At 36.1% G+C, this 21113-nt stretch overlaps 1 non-coding gene and 1 pseudogene across 1 annotated transcript; one reads left to right on the plus strand and one right to left on the minus strand.

Annotated features, from left to right (window-relative positions):
• Positions 1-158: 158 nt before the first annotated feature.
• On the minus strand, positions 159-7251 carry LOC126589939 (uncharacterized; annotated as a pseudogene).
• Positions 1662-1800, plus strand: LOC126591680 (small nucleolar RNA Z247). The gene has a single exon (XR_007612488.1). It is a non-coding gene; the product is annotated as a small nucleolar RNA Z247 (small nucleolar RNA).
• Positions 7252-21113: the final 13862 nt, after the last annotated feature.

Raw genomic sequence — 21113 nt, forward strand, 5'->3', positions numbered from 1 at the left:
AATTAAAATAGATAGGTGTGTTGCAGTCCAACTAGAACAATTCTTTCATAAATGGCGCATAAACTACATCAGCCCTTAATTTAGCAGATTAGTCGCAATGAATCAAGTAATTACCTGACTATACAGTTCAATCAGAAGAATGTAATGCTACAAAACAATGTAAAGAATGTACTGCATTTTCTTTATTAAAACCATCATATTTTCTGAAATTATACAAATTTGACGGTATACATGATACAGAAGCAGGGGAGAACATGTACCACTTGTATGCGTTGTAACTGCCAAAAGCAATAAGACATCAAGCTGTGTCACTCACAATCAAGGAATAAGTGATGGGTAAACTCGTATGCACCATGATGAGACGGCAGATTTCAATGTTTTCTCTTTTTCATCCAGGATCAGTGATGAAAGAGTGCAATTTGCAAACTTCAGAACGAGTCAAGAAACTTCCCTCAGCTTTTTGGTAATCTTCAAGGCTTAACAGCGAATCCTTGACTTTGAGCCAATCTGCTGGCCTTGGCATGATAATGGTAAGATATCCTTCTCTATCTGCCTGGAATGGGAGGAATAAGAATGAAGAATGAGCAACCAGGCTATAAATCGCAGCAGTAGTATAAAGGACTGTAAAAAAAGACGCTAAGTGTAAAAAAAGAAAATGCACAACAATAAATGCAATGGCGTGATGCCCTGAGGGTATCTTTAGATGTAAAAATCAAGCATGTATAAGGGAAGAAGCTTGCAGTATCTTTTCAATTCCACAAGTTCAAGTTACTTAGGAATTCTAAGCCCACATCACCACTACCATCAATGCCGTTCTTAATCAATCATAGGGTTCAGAAACAATCCCAATACAACTGATCATCTCAAAACCTTCAGATACCTTCCGTATGAAATCTTAGATAACTGACCAATCGATGCATTCTGTTAAGGGTAATAGAGGATCACCATATCATAGTGCACACAAGGCACCAGATTAGTACTCACTTTAGTGGTTAAGTAATCTACCTTAGTGGTTAAGTAATTACTAGATAAGACAATTATTTATATGCCTATATATTCTTTTGTAAAGTGTACCGTGAAAGGTTACTGAGAAATCATTCTTCCAATATCCACTCTCTCTCTCTCTCTCTCTCTCTCTCTCTCTCTCTCTCTAGTTCTTGATTTCTGCAAGATGTCAAATTTCTACATCGCCACCATAGTCTCACGACGAATCGATCCTTCACTTCCGACTAAGCTGAATGAGCAACTAAGCTGAATGAGCAGAACTACATTACTTGGTGTAGTCTTTTCACGCCTATGTTAAACGCTACAAGCATTTTGGTCTTGTTAACGGAGATGATATTTGTCCTCCTAAGTGTATCTTTGATTCTTCTGGATCTCGCATTCGTAACCCTGCTTATGAGGTATGGTGCGAACGTGATCAAATTCTAATGATTTGGATCAATTCAACTCTTGCTGAAGATCTTCTTCCTCTAACAATTGGAATGGTTGATTCTCGATCTTTATGGCAATCTCTTGAGTGTCGATTCGCTGGTGCTTCTTGCACTTATGTTCATAGCCTTTATGCTAAGATCCAGACAATCCAAAAAGGCGATTCAACAATGACTGATTTTCTAAATTCAATCAAAGACATTTCTGACAAACTAGCTGCTGCTAGTGAACCGATTTCTGATTTCGATCTTGTTGCTTATACACTTGCTGGTTTGCTTGATAATTATGAATCTTTTGTTGATTCAATTATGACAAGAATTGAATCTATTAATATTGATCAACTTTATGGCCTTCTTCTGAGCAAAGAAATTTCTCTGCAAAGCGCAAATCAAGATTCTCATCTTCTTCCTCCTCAACACCATTTCATGCTTACAATGCTTAGCAAGGCTCATCAAACAGAGATAATTTTTGTGGCCGTTATCAAAATCGTGGTGCGATGGCAAGTGCCTTCGCCCATGAGCGGTAGGTCTCGGGTTCGAGACTTGGGAGCAGCCTCTCCATAAAATGGGGGTAAGGCTAGCCGACATTCACCTCTCCCAGAGCCTGCGTAAAGCGGGAGCCTTGTGCACTGGGTACGACCTTTATCAAAATCGAAATCGATACAATCATAATCGGAATTTTGGAGCTAATTGCACAAATAACAACAACAATTCTAGAGGAGTCCTTGGTGCTGCTTCTTCATGCTCTATTTTTTCTGGTAACTCTCAAGGCAGTTACTACTCTGGAAAATCCATTCCATGTCAGCTCTGCAATCAACATCGTCACTCTGCTCTTTCTTATGGGCGTCTTGCACAATTTGCTGCTCAACTTCCTCACAATTCTCCCATGGGGATGAATGCCATGACTGGTTCTCAAATGTCTTCTCCTAGTTATTAGCTTACTGACAGCGGTGCTACACATCATTTTACACCAGATCATGCATCTCTCAATTCTGCAATTCCATACACAAGCACTGAGTAGTTGTTTGTAGGAGATGGTAAACGTTTGTGTATCTCTCATACTGGATCTGCCTTAATTCGAACTTCTAATGCTGTTTTTAAACTGCATAATGTGTTACTTGTGCCTCAAGCATCACATAATTTGCTCTTAGTTTATAAATTTGTGTATGATAATTGGTGCTCTCTGACTTTTGATCCATTTGGGTTTTACATAAAGGATCTAAGCACTAGGAAGATGCTCTTCTAGGGCCCCAGTGAAGGAATACTATATCCATTTTACTGGAATCCATCTAATGTTGTTTCTAGTATTGCCATATCTTCACAAGCTTTGATGATTGCCAAATGTAATATTCATGTCTGGCACAGAAGGCTTTGACATCCTTCTAGTGCAACCTTTTCTAAGGTTTTAAATAAAGGTCAATTACTAGTAGTTGGTACTTTGCATAAACAGTTTGTATGTTCTGAATGTCAATTGGGGAAGGCCTCTAGATTACCATTTTTTGTTTTGCCTTGTACTACCAATAGGCCATTTAATCTTGTTCATGCCGATGTATGTGGTCCTTCTCCCACTCCCTCATGTACTGGTTATAAATACTATCTCATTTTGGTTGATTATTTCACCAAGTATAGTTGAAATTTTATCCACTTCACTACAAATCTGATGTATGCTCTACACTTAAGACCTTTGTTCTTAAAGTTCAAAATATGTTTACAAGCAAACTTCAATGTTTAAGGTCTGATTCAAGGGGTGAGTTCCTTAACAATGAGTTACAAACTTTTCTTAATACTCAAGGCATCACACATCAACTCAGATGCCCTTACACCCTGAACAGAATGGGTGTGCAGAGAGAAAACACAGACATGTAGTTGATATGGGTAGAACATTATTGTTTTAAAGTGCATTGCCATCTAAGTATTGGGTGGATGCTTTTCAAACAGCTGTGTATATCATCAACAGATTACCTTCTCAGTCCTCTTATATCAGTCCTTAGGAATTATTGTTCAAAGCCTTTCCTAAGTATCATACTTTGAAAACTTTTGGTTGTGCATGTTATCCTTGGTTGTAGCCTTATGCACAACATAAGCTAGATACAAAGAGCAAACTTTGTGTGTTTCTGGGGTATAGTCTCAATCACAGTGGATATAAGTGTATTGATCCAACTACAAACATATTGTATGTTTCCAGGCATGTGGTTTTTTATGAATCTGTATTTCTTTTCAAGCAGTGGTCATCTTTTCAGCATTTTTCACCTTCATAATCTTCATCCCAAACTTCTACAACTTGCCTGCCATTTACAATACCTATTCAACCATTGGCTCCAACTTCTACATTGTCCACTACCACATCATCTTCTCAGCAATCACACTACAATTCTCAGTGTTCTCCTTATGGTAATTCTCAAGACTCTCAAGGTTCACAGGCATTATCACAACCATCTGTCTTTCAAGAACCAGTAAATTACAGTGCCACATTTATCTCAGATTCTAGTTAATCAACATCATATGACTACAAGAGCAAAGTCAGGTATTTTCAAACCAAACAAAGCATCACCATCCCTTCATAGTGAAGCCTCTCACTACACTTCCACCTACCCTACCACTTACTTACAGGCTTATAAGAATCCTTATTGGATGGCAGTAATGAAATATGAGTTCCAAGCTCTTCAAACTACTTGAACTTGGGATTTGGTTCCTTTTAATCCTCAATACAACTTAGTTGGATGTAAGTGGGTTTTCAAAATAAAACATAGGGCTGATGGCACTATAGAAAGGTACAAGGCTAGGCTTGTGGCTAAGGGATTTCATCAACATGAAGCTTTTGATTTTTTCAAAGACTTTTAGTTCTCTCAAAGAAGATGTTTACATGGTGCAGCCTCCTGATTTCATTGATTCAACTAAACCTACACATGTTTGTAAGCTTAAAAGGTCACTCTATGGTTTAAAACAGACTCCCGGAGCCTGATATGAAGCTTTTTACAGTGTTATTCTCTCTCTGGGTTTTACTTTCTCATATTCTAACACCAGCTTATTCATCAAAAGGGACATCACTATCACTTTTATCCTAGAGTATATGGATGATATCATCATCACAGGTGGTTCTTCTCAAGTTTGCCAATCTATTATTTCTAAAATGTAAGCATTGTTTCTAGTCAAAGATTTGGGAGACATCCATTATTTTTTTAGCATTGAAGTCCAGAGAAATGACAAGGGTTTATTTCTACATCAAACCAAATATGCTTTGGATCTATTGAAACAGAATGATATGCTTCAAGTCTACCCGTGTAATGCTCTAGTTTGATCAACCAAATTGGATCATTTAGGCACTATACTTTCTGACCCCACAGCATATAGATCAATTGTTGGTACACTTCAGTATTTAACATGGACAAGACCTGATTTAGCCTTTGCAGTTAATCAAGTTTGTCAACATATGCATACTCCTCGTACTATACACCTACAAGCTATTAAAAGCTCAGTTGATTTAGGTCTCTGGTTTACCAAAGGGTCAGAGGTTCTAACAGCTTGGTTTGATGATGATTGGGCAGGTTGTCCAGTGGATAGAAGGTCTACTAGTGGCTATTTTGTGTTTTTAGGATCTAATCTCATTTCTTGGAGTGTAAAGAAACAATGTACAGTTGCTAGGTCCTCAACAGAAGCTAGATACAGATCACTAGCTAACACTGCAGTTGAATTGACTTGGGTTTGCAAGTTTTGTAGGATATCTCATTTCCTCTGCTCAAGACTCCAAGTATATTTTGTGATAACAAGAGTGCCATTGTTTTGGCTTTCAATCCAATTTTTCATGCTAGAACTAAACATGTAGAATTAGATTACCATTACATTTGTGAAAAAGTTCTTCTTGGTCATACCACAGTGCATCATGTCAACACTTTGCTTCAACCAGCAAACATCTTCACTAAGTCTTTACCTGCAGATAGATTTGCTTACTTGACTTCCAAGCTTTCAATTCGATCCTCTCCTTTTAGCTTGAGGGGGTGTGTTAAGGATAATAGAGGATCACCATATCACAATGCACTAAAGGCACCGGATTAGTACTCACAATGAGAAATCATTCTTCACATACCCATTCTCTCTCTAGGAAATGGATCCACTCTAAGGCAAACTCTCGGGATCCTCCTGACCCAATAACACAGGTCGTTGGATTTTGATCCAACAGCTACAATTATTATAACTTTTAGTGGGACCCATCTGTTTGTAGCCGTTGGATCAAAATCCAACGGCCCGTGTTAATGGATCAAGAGGATCCCAAGGGTTTGCCTCGGAGAGGATCCAATTCTCTCTCTCTCTCTCTCTCTCTCTCTCTCTCTCTCTCTCTCTCTCTCTCTCTCTCTCTCTCTCTCTCTCTCTCTCTCTCTCTCTCTCTCTCTCTCTCTCTATTTCTGCAAGATGTCAGATTTCTACACATTCTACCAATAGAAGTAGCATGCGTTGACCCAGATCAAACAAAAGCAACCCAAGGTATGTTCAAACGCAAAATATCTTCATGGTATTTCACTACCAAAGGGATCCTAATCCCCCAACTGTCTCTCTCTCTCCTCTCAACGCTAACTCTCTCTCTCTCTCCTCTCAACGCTATTTACCTGAAATGCATATCTTTGTTCTTGACTCAGCATTTCTCATCCTTTACCAAGCACGTTAGCTAGTTTCTAGACACTAACGACTTTTTTTCGGATACAAACATATGGAAATATACATGTCAAGGTTAAAGACGTCAAATAAAAAAAGGATATATGCTTAACCCGTACCTAAGTTGATTCCATTTAACAATATTGACTCCAGAGATAGGGATCTACACAGTAAAAAATCTGACAACTGCTAATAAAAGGGTATTAACTAATTCTTACTGCTAAATTAAGCAAATCTGGCTGCTTGATTAATCTATCATTCACTTCCAATAGTGAACCTTTTACGCAACACCTGTCAAAAGAATTAAAAATTCAAACCTCATACATCAAAAGGAGTTGAATGGAAAATAATGAAAACATAGGCGAAAAAGGTTCCTATCTCACAATATATGTAGCATCATTGGTGCAAACCTTACACAAGGCTGAGTTGGATTCTGAGTGTTGTGCATTCTGCATAAAAACAAATTTCATTAGAAACTACAATATAAGAAGTGACACTATGGCATACTAAATATGTGTATGTGTGGCGTATTAAATATGTGTGCGTGTGTGTGTGTGTGTGTGTGAGAGAGAGAGAGAGAGAGAGAGAGAGAGAGTTTAATTTCCCTCTTTGGGATTAGAAGGAGAGATACCTTCTTGCGCTTTCCAGTAACCTTTAATCCACTCCGATCAGATTTCCCAACATTGAAATCAATGGCCATGATACCCCCTTCTTCCTTAAGAGCCACATGTGTTGGAGCCAAGCCAATCACACACAATCTTGCATATAAAGTTACGATTCAAAAAACAATCAACTTCACTGTTGAAAAGTTCACAAACACATATGAAACAGAAATAAAAGGGTTGGGTTTGTACCATTGGCGTGTCGATAAATGTACTGGTCATGTCTTGGCTTCATAAAATCTGGAAGTACAAAAAAAAACAGATAGTTTAAGATTAGACAAACAGTTGTGTTATTTTCATGTTAGAAAATCAAATGAAATCAAATGAACACATTAGGAAGAACCTGGAGCGAAATAAGAGACGAAGTTGGACAACAGAAGAGGGAGGGATGAGAGGCAGATCTTCAACATTCGGTAAAAGAAGCTTACGCAGCTCAGGGTCTTCTAGTTCATGTTCCTTTTGTTCTTGACATCTTGTGCATTGTTTGTTTCATCACCGATGTATTCGTTCATTACAATCTAGCACGGCAAAGAAAAATGAGATTAAGAGATTCTGGCATTAATAACCCAGAACTCAAATCACATGCAACTAAAGTAAAAGGGGTATTTAGTATTGCACAAATTTACTTACAAAAAATAAACACAAATTTTCATTATATTCTGAAAAGTGAAAGATATGAAACACTGAGTTAACGGAAGACTTGACGCAAAATCAAACACAGTAGCGTTCTTGGATTATACAGCGAATCAACTTAGTGGGATAAGGCTTGGTTGTTGTTGTTCTAAAAAGGAGTGATATCTCGAAGTATCATTATCTAGTAATAGAGTAGATTTATTTTCCTTTTTACTGGTGATTTCTTCTTCAACTGCACTGATACTTTTAAAATGCCAATGCAATTACATATGCACAAATATATTAGCTGCTGAATTGAGGCGAAAGTTAGGAAGCATTGCGGAAAAGTTTGGGTTTTTCACTAAATAAAATCTCAGAAAATCCAAAACAATACTAAAAGAGATTAACTTTTCCATTAATTGGAATTTCAAACGAGCAGCAAAGTTATGTATGAAGTTATATATGAATCAATATATTACTCTTGCCCGGAGAGTTTATATTGGAAGAAAGCCTATACTTGTATTTTTATATTCTACACTACCCAAAAAAATATTAATACAAAAGAAGCCAATTAAATTCAGAATTTACAGAAAAAGGAGAGGGGGGGGGGGGGGGGGAAGAATACCAGAAAACTCTAGTTTTTTTTTTTTTTTTTTTCCTAGAAACGGGGCGCAGCGCCGTAGTTTAATAGCGTAGTATACCCGACCACTTTCTTGGTGTTTTGTACGACGGGAAGTACTGACTTCTTTCAAGCTTTGGTTTGGGCTTCTTGATTAAGTCATTAGGTTTTAATCATGTCGGACTTGGGCACCTTGATTTCATTAAGTTTTTAAATTTTTTTTTGTTTTTTTAACAAACGATATTAGCTTCACTAATATAATGGAGGTGTGGGCTAATAATAGGCTAGCAATAATATGATTCAAATTTTTCTTTAGCGATAATTGAACTTAAGAAATCTTACTTAGAAGTAAAGAGGAATATCACTAAACTATAGTACTAAGACTTCTAAATTCTTTATCTTTGAGTTTGAAACAAAAAGTATCGTGTACTCCGCGTATTTGAACCGTTCCTTGAAGTCCTTGAAAAAGCAATCCTTAAAAAGAGTATCCGACAAATGCTTCTTAAAAAAAAAAATCAAATTGTTTGTTTTTTAAACTAATAAAAATATTTTAAACTTGTTTTGTCAAAAGTAATCTAAACATGTTTATTATTTGAAAAAATAATATAAAACAAGCCAATAGAGTTCAATGTTCATGTGTAATGGCAGTACTAGAGTTCATACAACCTAGTGAAATAGACATCAATTTAAGGAAAACTAATGAAAATGGTTTGAAAACTTTGAGTTTTAATGATAAGGACAAAATAAAGGGTAAATTGAATAGTACCATGATTGATTTTTTAGTGTAAAAATGTGGTTTTTCGTTAAAGTGAACAGTACATGGTGCTTTTCCTTAAAGTTCCCATCAATTTAAGTGTTTGAGCCGAGCCTTGTCGAGTTAGGTCCATTATGGATTAAAACGACAAAGGATTCGTTTTCTGAAAGTTGTTTAACGATAATTTATAAAGAAATCATCAACGGACATAAGATAAGCATGTCAAGTGTAAGCAAGATGTTATGCACGCTAAAAGAAACAGCACACAATTTTATGATTCCAAACTCATCATGAAATTTAATACAACTCATCAACCATCGGGAATGACTCATATATCTAACCAACAAAAAAGATAACCAACAAGAAGCTTACGTACAGTTCATCTCATACTACTCAATGTTTTCTTTTGATCTAACACCTGATACAATACCAAATCAGTTAATCTAGTATTTTATCATCATTATAAACAAACTTATAGTGTAGGTGATGGGTTGCCCTAGTGGATAGGGTTTCTCTCTTCAATGCACTAAACTATGTTTTGCACTCAAACTCTCCCTTGTCTCCTTAATTTAACTTAAAATAGTATTATCGTTTTTTGCTTGTAATGAAAACTAATACACAAACTTATATACCCTACAATTGCACATAATATAAATCCCAAGAAGGGGAATTTTCATGAAAAGAGCTTGGGCTAAGTTTATTTTAACCAAAAATCATGCTATAATTTTATTAATGAAAAAGACTTAAATTTTAATGAAAAACACTTAGATTTTAATAAAAAGGACAAAAGAACTTAAATTTTAATGAAAAAGACATAATTTTGATATTAAAAAAAAACTAACGCGTGGGACCTGCTCGTCCTCACACATACTGTTTATGAAACTTACTACACTATATATGAAACTTAATGATACTACATTGTTTATGAAACTTACTACATTGTTTATAAAACTTAACGATATTACATTGTTTAAGAGCTTTAACGGTACTACACTGTTTATGAAACTTAACGATATTACATTGTTTATGAAACTTAACAGTACTACACTGTGTATATACGTATATTATTTCTTTTGCCTTAAGTAGGTATAAGTAAATATATATATATATATATATATATATATATATATATAATACACCTTACAAGATTATAGTACTAGACGTGTGTTTGTGTTATCTTGCTTTGTCAAAGACTAAGTTTGTGAATGGAGTGACATGTTTTGCAATGCAAGTTTAAAGTTAATTCCAAATATTGTTGAATGATATTGGATGGTTAAGACTACGTAATGTTGGAACAAAAGCTTGCCTACCGAGGAACGTTGTATCCTGTAATATCTTAGGCAAGCCAATTTCCTAGAGATTGATGTAGATATTTGACCATCATTTGTGGCAAGGAGTATCATCTTTACTAATCATCTTTGATTTTTACCAAAGACTTGATCGCTACAATAACAAGGAAGATGTTGTTATGTAATATGTGGATGGCCCACATGAATAGTTTATTACTATTCATCTAAAGAAAAATCAGATGGGTTATCATTCATATAAAGAAAGTTTGTAAAGCAAATAGTGTTGTTACAGTAATCTTTGGCCTATAAAATGAGAGCATATGGAGGAAGAAAGTGAGGGTGAAAGAAAAGAAGAGAGAGGACATGAAAAAGAGAAAGAAGAGAGATAAAGAATAAAATACCAATGAGTTGGGCTAGAGAGAAGAAAGAAAATAGTGAGAGCTATCTTTGTACTCCTATTATTTCACATAATGAAAGAAAGTACTACTGCTGCCTGGAGGACGTAGGCACACCTATCGAACCTCGTAAATATTGTGTCTTATTTACTTTATGTTCCACTGCACACATACCGTCGATTTTACAACACGTTATCAGCACGAGAAGCTTTCGCCTGAGTGGAAAATGCTATACAGAATCCAGACCCAAAACAATGGTTCAAGATGACATTGTTCTTAGGTATGTCCATTTTTTCATCTATTTTTCATCTCTCTAACCGCGCCAAAAGCGCCCCACCGAATTTCGATGAGAATTGAAATTTACAACGACCTGTAGTCTTCATAAGATGAGAAAACTCATACCTGACAACTGGTTTCCAAGATCCAAAAGAATCTCATCAGACTTGGAAACGCAGATCGTGTCGTTCTTAATAGATCTCAAAGACTCGCGGTAATTCTAGCTTTGAGTTATACGCTGCTCGGCCCGGCGCCTATGGCCTCCCTTTTTTTTATGTGGCATTGTAGTCCTCTGGTAGATGTCAACATCTTTGTCGTCCCCAATTTTGTGACTCCTCGTCTAATCTCCAACTCCAAAAACGTTATCACCATCTTTTTTTGGTGAAGAGATCGATGACAACAAAGGTTCTTTTTCTTTGGGATTACCCTTACTGACCAAAGGGCTTAAAGCCCATTACTATACCTAGATAAATAAATAGAATAAAAAATAGGAACCAATGGGAGAGGTGTGGTTCTAGTTGTGCATAGAAAAAGAAAGAAAAAAGTGAATGATCAATCATTCATGTGTGAAAGAATAAAAAGGGAAAATGGGGGTAGACTTTTGGAATGGTGCATTGCACCATGTGAAAAGAAAAAAAAAGCAAAGGCTAGAGACTTAATCATTGTCTTTTCTGTTTTGGCATATTTATGTGTATGATGCTGGTTTAAAGCTCTATCACAAGTTCTATTTATTTAAAACAATTTATTTACAGTGAGTGGAGTTATTACCCATTGCTTTAAGCTTTGATATTTATGTGAATTGTGCTGAATCAAAGCCCTTGTCACAAGCTTTATTTACTTAAAAGCAATTTATTTACCATGGCTGGAATTACCGCCTATTGCTTTAATTTATTTAGTATACTACATTTTGTTATGATGAGTATAACAAGGACCCCAAGTTCCTTAATTAGATTAGAACCTGAAGATTCTTGATCCTCATCATCTAAAAAGATCGGACCCAAAGTTTCTTGATCAAAATCAAAACCTGAAGTTTTTGAATCAACAGAGAGAATAGCAGTTCCTCAATTAAATTAAAATGATGGCCATAAGTGCCTCAATCCACAAACTATTAAATGAGGGCCAAAAGTTCCTTGATTCATGTAAATGAGGACCATAAGTTCCTTAATCCATGTACAAATTAAGTATGGGTATGAATTCCAAAAATATGAACCTAAGGGTTCTAATGATGTCGATTTTGAGAATAAATTCTGAGTACAATTGATACCTCTATAAAAGGAGAGGCAACACAACCACTTGTTCAAAAATCAAGACACTGCTCTTTGAATTTCAAAAGCCGGATTTTCTTGCATAAAGTTCGTCAACATTTTCTCAAACGCAATTTCAGCTTTCTGGATATCAAGGACAACTCTGTCAAAACATCTCTGGCAAAGTTAAAACGCGTAAAGTTCACTATTCAACAACACCACTGTTGCCGACAAACGTGGGTGACAATGCCACATCCACACCATTACATGCTATTAGGAAATCCTTATACGCCATGGCAAGGCACACCTCTAAAACGCCTAGCTTATCTTCCTTGCCGAGAATGCATATGCAACCAAACCTCTCAACATTTTCAGCCTTCGTTCTCTCTGAAAATTACCTCTTCAACCAAGTCTCTCAAAATGCATACTCATTTTCTCAGCAAGAAATATTTTTGATCGAGAAACATTTCATCAGCATCAAAACCTTTTACTGTCTTTCTTCAAGAGCAAAAGTATCTCATATCATTAGGGTTGAGAGAAAAAATATATCATATCATGCTTTTTCCTTGTCTTTTCCTTTTCCCTTACTCTTACCTACGAGGCAAAGAGAAAGAAAGTAATCAGTTGGAACCTGAAATCAAACTTCCAGTCAGGAACCGACTGCTTGGAACCTTTTTTGATTGTTTACCTTGCATTGCTCCCAAGTAGTCATCTTCAACTATTATTGGAGCTGGATCTCAAGTCACCAACACCGTAGAATAATTGGTACACTGTTGGCTATTTACACTGAAGCTGCCAAGCATGGATGAGTCACCAAGAAATGATGGACCATCCAAGGGCAAAGGTTACACACCACTTCTACTAGGCAAAAGACTGAAATAGAATGATCAACGATGAGGCCATAGAAGTCCAAAGGGAGAAAATTGGTCGCTGACTAAGTGAATGGAAGACCAAAGTTCAATGATAGGAATCCTGCTCATAACCCCAACAAACACTACCAGTTTATATTATTCACATGATGTACAAAAACGTATTGAAAATTACTAATTGGTTACAATTACTGAGATGTCGCACGGATTGAAGTCTCAGTCAGACTATCCATAGACTTAGCACTACTAGACTGTTGCATGCCCGAAGCATAACAGTCACCATATGGATTCAAGTTCCACAGTGGAAGATCCATGGACACGGCAATTTTAATATATCTCATGCCTAAAGCCTGATCGATGTGTAAGTTCCAATGATTCAATTCCCCAGAAGTGGAGATTAAAAATACAAGCTCTACAACACTCTAGAGGAGGTTATGTTCCAAATTCTCAAACAATTCATCTAATAAGAGATGATTGTCCTAGAAGAGAAAATGTAAAGCCCATGAAGAGGCAAAGATATCCAAAGTAATGAAATACTAATAAATATGCATGTGCATGCACATGAGAATTATGGGATCACAAATTGATGATTACCAATGTTAATTTTGGTTTTACAGTAGCTACTAAATTCATCAATGAGCCGTGTTGATATTCAGCCACGTTCTTTTGTTCATCAACAAAAAGAAAAAATTTTGGCCAAAAATGGAGAAGGGAAATTCCATTACAATTGATTAAGAATGTGGAAAAATTGACCTATAGTACAAATCGCCAAATGATGTTGAACCCAAAAGGTTACATATGGGCATTTGTAATACAATGAAATACACTCACATGATATGACAAAAGGTTTCCAATTGAAACCTGAAATTGTAATACACTCCTGTAAACATGATCTCCCATTGTAAAGCTTGATCATTTCAGTATATATATACCCGAAGCATATCTCCATAAGTAAATTCCCTCAAGTATACATGGGAGCAAATTGCTCTGTATAAGTTCTAAAAGGGTAATGTGTCATGAAGTGTAGAAAATCCCTGAAGGATTCAAATTGTTTGAAGTAAGCCCTAGAAGGGTAAAACATAAATTATGTACTCAATACCAATGGATGATATAAATTGCCTTAGTGAGTACTATCATTATAATGTTGTTGCAACATACTAAATCTCTGGCAAAAGTTGTTAATATTAGATTGGAACTGTTGAAGAGTCTAGAAAGGTTATAAATTGTTGAAAGGAATATTGTTTCGAGCCGCAGATTGAACAATATATATGCGAACACAAATACTATTCAAAATGTTTATGGTATTAAAGAACCATATAGATTGAAGATTATGAGTTGAACACTCGAGTACTTAATTAATATTTAGACACTACGAAAAATCATTCATCCTCATGAGGGAAATGATGAATTGATATTTGGTTTAGGAGTACCATATCTTAGTTAAATATGTGCCTTACTATATTTAGCAAAATACAATGAATCAGGTGTTACACTTCCTGTGGAACATAATACCAACAAATGGGTATTGCAATAAAATAAAGTTTATTTATTGATATCTCCAAGAAATTATAGACATGTGCTTGTTCTATTCCAAAGAACTCACTAATAGCCATGGTCTTATTAGGCAAACAAAATTTGAATACCTCTCTAACCTGCCTACAAATCGCTCTCATAAAGGATACGTACTTACATATGGAAATAGATTGACTCTGCAACGATCAAGGAAGTAAGGATTCATTGCTGCATCTTCATATTTCTCATAAATACATATCTCCATGAAGCTAGCCATGAATGTATTTGGAGAATACTTGCGGCCCATTAAAATTTGGAGCGCCTGTGAACCACCTTCATAAGCTAACACTCCAACTGTCATGCGTGGTATTGGATTACATCAACTTAGTATTTAGCTAGATTGAAGAATTCGAATACAGGGGGAGATACTTGTCAGGGGGAGCGTCCAAAATAGATCAAGATTTTAACGAGGCAACCAAAATTGACATATGGCCATCCAAGGAAGAGTGTTGTAATGTAATATGTAGATGGCCCACATGAATAGTTTGTTACTATTCATCCAAAGAAAAATCATATGGGTTATCATTCATATGAAGAAAGTTTGTAAAGCAAATAGTGTTGCTACAGTAATCTTTTCCCTATAAAATGAGAGCATACGGAGGAAGAAAATGAGGGTGAAACAAAAGAAGACAGAGGAGAGGAATAAGAGAAAGAAGAGAGATACAAAATAAAATACCAGTGAGCTGGGCTAGAGAGAAGAAAGAAAATGGTGAGAGTTATCTTTGTACTCCTATTATTTCATATAATGAAAAAAAATACTACTGCTACCCCAAGGATGTAGGCACACTTGCCGAACCTCGTAAATATTGTGTGTTATTTACTTTATGTTCCACTGCACACATACCGTCGATTTTACAACAGAGGAAAGGTTTTTGGTTTGGTGGGAGGTGTTGGGCCAATTCTTTATTATTATTATTATTATTATTGTTTTATAATTCTCTAGTCCTTGTCATTAAATAAAATTATTAGGTGGTTTTTAGTTAAAATGCAAAGTTTTGAAGCTCTTTTTATTAGTTTTCCTTTTTTAATATCCAAATTGACTACGTTAAATATCTTTCGAGTTTGATTATTGAATGTAGTCGGTTATCATATGAGATAAAAAAAATATTAACATACACCTCAAATTGTTAAAATTAATGTGTGGAGAAAAATTAAACGATAAGGAATCCTAATCTTCGTAGAAATACGAAAGCAAATCAGTTGACTGAAAATCTTGTGTGGTACCAAAGATATCCTAATTAATTAAGTGGTTTTATTTTTAGTATATATAGTTCACTAAAAAGTATTAAGGGACAATTTAGTTGCGGTCCTTAGTCCCTAACTGTTATAAACTCAAACCTTATTTAAGTTTTTAATTAAAGTCCCTCTTCTGCCACATAAATGACATAATAATAGAAGAAATGCAATAATACCAATAAAGACTTAACCATTTTTTTTCTTTCATTTACTGTAACGACCCATACCCAATTATTATAATTTTTATAATTTTAAAAAGTGAATTTACAAAAATGTCTTGCGAGGCAAAGACGTTGACTTTTGTGGACCGTCCTGTCATGTCATGTAAGGTTCGTTTTCTTGGCGTATCCTCATAGTACTCGTCGCTACGGACGTGTAGGTGTAAATGAAACGCAATTTGGAGTTATAACGAAGAAGATATTATCGTTCCCCATATTTTTTTAGCTTAATCTGGAAAGCGACGGCCCAGATTTAAAGGCAGAAAGGATGGGTGGTGGAGATGGAGTATAAGGGAGAGAAAGAAGAGAGGAACCTGACTAATCAGAAAATGAGAGATGAGAGGATGACCAATCAGAGAAGAGAGAAATGAGGGAAATGGAAGGGAGAATGAGAGAACCGGCCAAACCTGGTTTCTCCACCCGACTCGCCAACTTGACCCGCTCATATCTCCTTCGTACGAACTCCGTTTTGGGTGATCTTGGTGGCCATGGAAAGCCCTTGACGAGCCCTACATCTTTGTAGTGTTAGATTTCCAAATTTCTTTCCCATTTTTCCAATTCGAAGCCACAAACCCCATGACCTTTCTGGCAGCTTTAATATTTTTCCGGTGGCTCTGGCGAGCTTCACCGTCGATGACCACCACCAAAAGACTCCTCTCAACCCTGATTCCATTGGTGAAGTCCGATTGACGAATTTCGATCATTTGAACGTAGTTCCATTAAGGTATGCTGCTTTATTATTATAGCAATCGACGATCAAACCGTTAGATCGTCACCAAATTTTGATACGTTATAATACGTAATATTTGAGGATATTAGAAACTTACGGATCTGGAATCCGACGTACAGATTTTCCCGAATAGGATATGTAAGTTATATGTTCTATTGATAAGAATTCTAAGACATGATTTGATAATTGTTCTAGGCGCCAATCGTTCGTAACGCCTTGGTGTTTGTGCTAGGGAGTTGTAGCGTGGACTCTAGGTGAGTGGGCTTTTGGTTTTCTATATATATATATATATATATATATATACACACACACACGTATATATGCTTTATATTTTCCCAAAAATTGTTTTAAATAGATTTACGTTTTTAAATGCCATGTCAATTGCATTACATTTTAGTATTTGCATTAGTATAGTTGTGCATATTATTGCATGACGATGTGGACGCCCATGTAAGCTTCAAGTGAGTCCATATTGATGATAGTGATTGTAGAGTGTATGGTTATGTTTCAATGCATTTAGTGCTCATTATCCTGCACCCCGGTGTTAGTGCCCTTCCTGAGGCTAGGGCCAGCCTTCATGTGATCATTCACCTTCCGCACCGCACGCTCACCTTGGATCCAAGGCAGGTGCTAGCCTGTCGTACAGAACACATTAGGTGGTTCTAACTCGTTGATGACTTGCGATACTTCGCACAGCCTTCACGTGATCGTAGCACTTGAGCGTATTTATTTACACCCAGCCTGTCGTACAGACCACATTAGGTAGTTCCGACTCATGTGCAGGAATTGGTTAATGAGTTATAGGTTAAGCCGTACATGTCACGTTAGGTGACTCCGGCTGGCATATCATTTTACATTGATTTATTTCACCTGGCTTACTTATTTTATTGCTGAGATACTTGACATGGCATATACTCAGTTTTCACTACTCTCGAACATGATTTCTTTATACATATGTATTATTATTTTATGGGAAGTTATACGGGTTTTACAGCGAGAGGTTATAACGTTTTCAAAATGTTTTTATTTAAAAACTTTATTTTCATGCCCACTCACCCTTGTTTTGCGCCCCTCCAGGTTTTAGCTGCTGAAAGTTCGTATGGACGAGGATTCGTGGCGAATCTCAGTATATGTGGCTACCTCTGAGGATATGATCCTTACCCACACTACTATACTTCACTTCTGCTCTGACGTCGCATGTTAAATGGGTTCATTCCCGCTCATAACGCACTCTTGTCTTTAGGTACTTTTAGGTTTAAATTTATTCACATTTTCCACATCACTATACTTTATGGCTTCGTCACCTTCCATGTGTCAGCCAGCATAGCTCGATTCGGAGTTCTAGTGGACATTCCAGGTCGGGATGTGTCATTTACACTACCAATTTAATTATTCAAAATTGCTTATGGGTTTTGTTAAAAAATAATAGTAATTGCTTATGGGTGCATTCTAGATTATAAAAAAAAAAGGATTTTATTTTATTTTTATAAAATATGAGTACATTTATATAATAAAATTTGGCTACATTTTACATATAAAAAAATTGGTAAGTTTATATAAAAAATGTGGGTACATTTTACATACAAAAAATTGATACATTATATATATATAAAGGGCATGTTTTATATGGGTACATTTTATATAAAAAAACAGTGGGTACATTTTATTAAAAAAAAAAAAAGAGAGGTATATTTTAGATTTAAATAAATAAATAGATTCTACATTAAAAAATGGTTACATTTTACATAAAAAAAATGATGCTTACAAAAAAAGGATACATTTGGCATATAATAAAGTGGTACATTTGTAAAGAAAAAATGGGTACAATATAAATAAATTATGGGTACAAATAAAAAGTTAAAAAAATTATGAGTACAAATAAAAGTTTAAAAAAATAATGGACAAAAAGAAATTGATAGATGGGTACAATTTAAAATTTAAAAGAAAAGGTGGTACAACTTAAAAAAATGGTTGCAAATTAAAAAATGGGTACAAACTAGAAATAGAAATATATGATAAAATATAGCCATAAATATAAATATATCAAATGTAATGTTTCAAACACTAAATAAATATATTTAGAAATAAATTTTAATTATCTTGACAGGTAAATAGTTTATCTTTGAAACAATTAATGACGTTTATTAAAATCAAGGACCTTGATAAAAATTTGAAAAATAATAAGATTTTAATCGGAGTAGAAAAAATAGAGATGGTAACCTACTTTATACGTCCGTATCAGTTGGTTTTGGTTTTCTAGGTCTAAACCGAGCGCCATGAAAACTGTCATCAAAAGAAGCTACAGTGGAATATCCCAGTCGTCCCATGGAGCAGCACCCGCCCCTGATTTTATCCATCACTTAAAAAGATCAAAATTAATGAACCATTCTATCTTCCTCTGGCTGTATTGGTTGAAATCCTTTGTCGGCTTCCTAGTAAGAAATTTGTTTTCCAAAGCAAATGTGTGCAAGAGTTGGTGTACTCTCATCTCCAATCCTTATTTCGCTAAGTGCTTTGGAGGATCTGATAAGTTGGAAAGCCAATGAATTTCTTACTAGAGTATCATCGGGGTTGTCCAAGCCGCTGACTCCGTTGTTCAAAAGACTCATGAGTTTCCACTATTTGAAGGAAGAGCAGATTGTGGTAGGGACGTATAATGACCTAGTTTTGTGTTGTGCAAGCTTGAATTATCAACGCGATTACTACATCTGCAATCCATACACCAGGCAATGGGTTGCTCTTCCTCCCACCCCTAATTGCGTTAGACAAAATGTAGCTGTTGGATTCATCTGTGATACTCCCTACTATGAGGAAGACGACAGCGATAAAAAAGAGATCATTATCAATGGTAACCATAGGTGCAGGATTTTGGATTAATTCTTGTTCCAGGAAAGACATTTTCCTCCGTATTCAGCGTGGAGATATTCTCTTCCGAAACTGGTGAATGGAGAAAGTCAATTGTATCGTCCCCACAAGCCTTTGTGTTTATATTTTCTGGCCATTGTGAGATTAGTTATACTTACAATCGAATGCTATACTGGATGGGTGATTGCCTAGACGAAGATATTGAGAACAATCTCATTGGGTTGGATCCATTCATGATGGACGACAATAGTATGAATTTCATTTCACTCACCTTGATGACCAATTTTTGAGAAAATATGATCCAGTAGGAACAATACTTGAATGCTATGGCGAGCATGGAGGGTGCCTACGGATGTGCGACTATGTTGGTTATTGAAACCGGTTTGTATGGATGGGTTGTATGTATGAGTTGTCATCCTCACTTTAGCTAAGTCATAGGCTAAAGTCACTTTCCATAGCTTGTCATTCACCTTACATCAACCTCACTTTCCATAGCTTGTCATTCACCTTATTACATCAACCTTTCCATTGTTTGTCATTCACCTTACATCAACCTTTCTTAGTTGCTTGTAAAAGCTTCTTTACTTGTAATTTGGTTTTTGCTTTTCCACTTGTTAGGGCATATTTTAGGGATTGTGTTTGTGTAGTTATCCTACAATCTATTGTAGCTTTCTTTTGGCTCTCTATAAGAGTTGCCTTCACTCTCTTGTAACATTCATAATGAAATATACAACAAATATTGAAACCAAAACTCAACATGGTATCAAAGCAGGAACCATAGGGTCCTGACTCTGTTCTTTTTTTTTTTTTAACTTCTTCATTTGCTCATCATCAATAAAGATGGCAGAAGAAAATGTGTCTAGTGCCGACAGTGCCTTATCCTCCTTCCCAAACTTAACCCAAGGGGTTGAGAACAATCCAAATCAACGACTCTGCTCGGTGCTACTGAACGAGTTCAACTACCTTCCTTGGTCAAGAACTGTGTCACTTGCTCTAGGAGGAAGATCGAAGCTAGGGTTTATCAATGGAAACTCTAAGCCCCCAAAATCCACTTCACCAACTTACGATGCATGGCAAACTCCTGATCAGCTGGTCATGTCCTGGTTACTTAACTCCATGGAGCCAAAACTGTCTGAGCTTTTAAGCTACTTAGAATCTTCCCTTCTCCTATAGGAGTCTGTCAAAGACATGTATGGTAGCCAAAACAACTCAGTTCGCATCTTTCAACTGAAGAAGAGTGTGGCTAGTTTAAAGCAAGGTGATCACTCATTTGTTCAACACCTTGGAAGTATGAAATCCATGTGGAATGAACTCGATATGTATCGTCCACATACGATTGATTCTGCTGTGCTACTGAAGAGGGCTGATGAAGACAAGGTTTTTCAACTCTTAGCAAGCTTGGGAGCAGAGTATGAAGACATGCGTAGTCACTTGTTAATGACTCAAGAGCTGCCCTCATTTACCACTGTGTGTCATGCAGTCCAGAGAGAAGAAACTCGACGAAGAGTGATGAACGTTGAGCCCAAATCCAACTCTGAAGCTAGGGTTTTCACGACAAATCACAAAGTAACTAGTGATAGGGTGCTTGGCAAGAAAGCAAACTGGAAATGTTCTTATTGCAACATGAAGGGACATTTGAGAGAAAAATGTTGGATTCTTCATCCGGAGTTAAAGCTTAAGTTTGATAGGGAAGGT

Source organism: Malus sylvestris, chromosome 11 (genome assembly GCF_916048215.2).
Source record: "Malus sylvestris chromosome 11, drMalSylv7.2, whole genome shotgun sequence".
In the NCBI taxonomy this organism is placed as follows: Eukaryota; Viridiplantae; Streptophyta; class Magnoliopsida; order Rosales; family Rosaceae; genus Malus; species Malus sylvestris.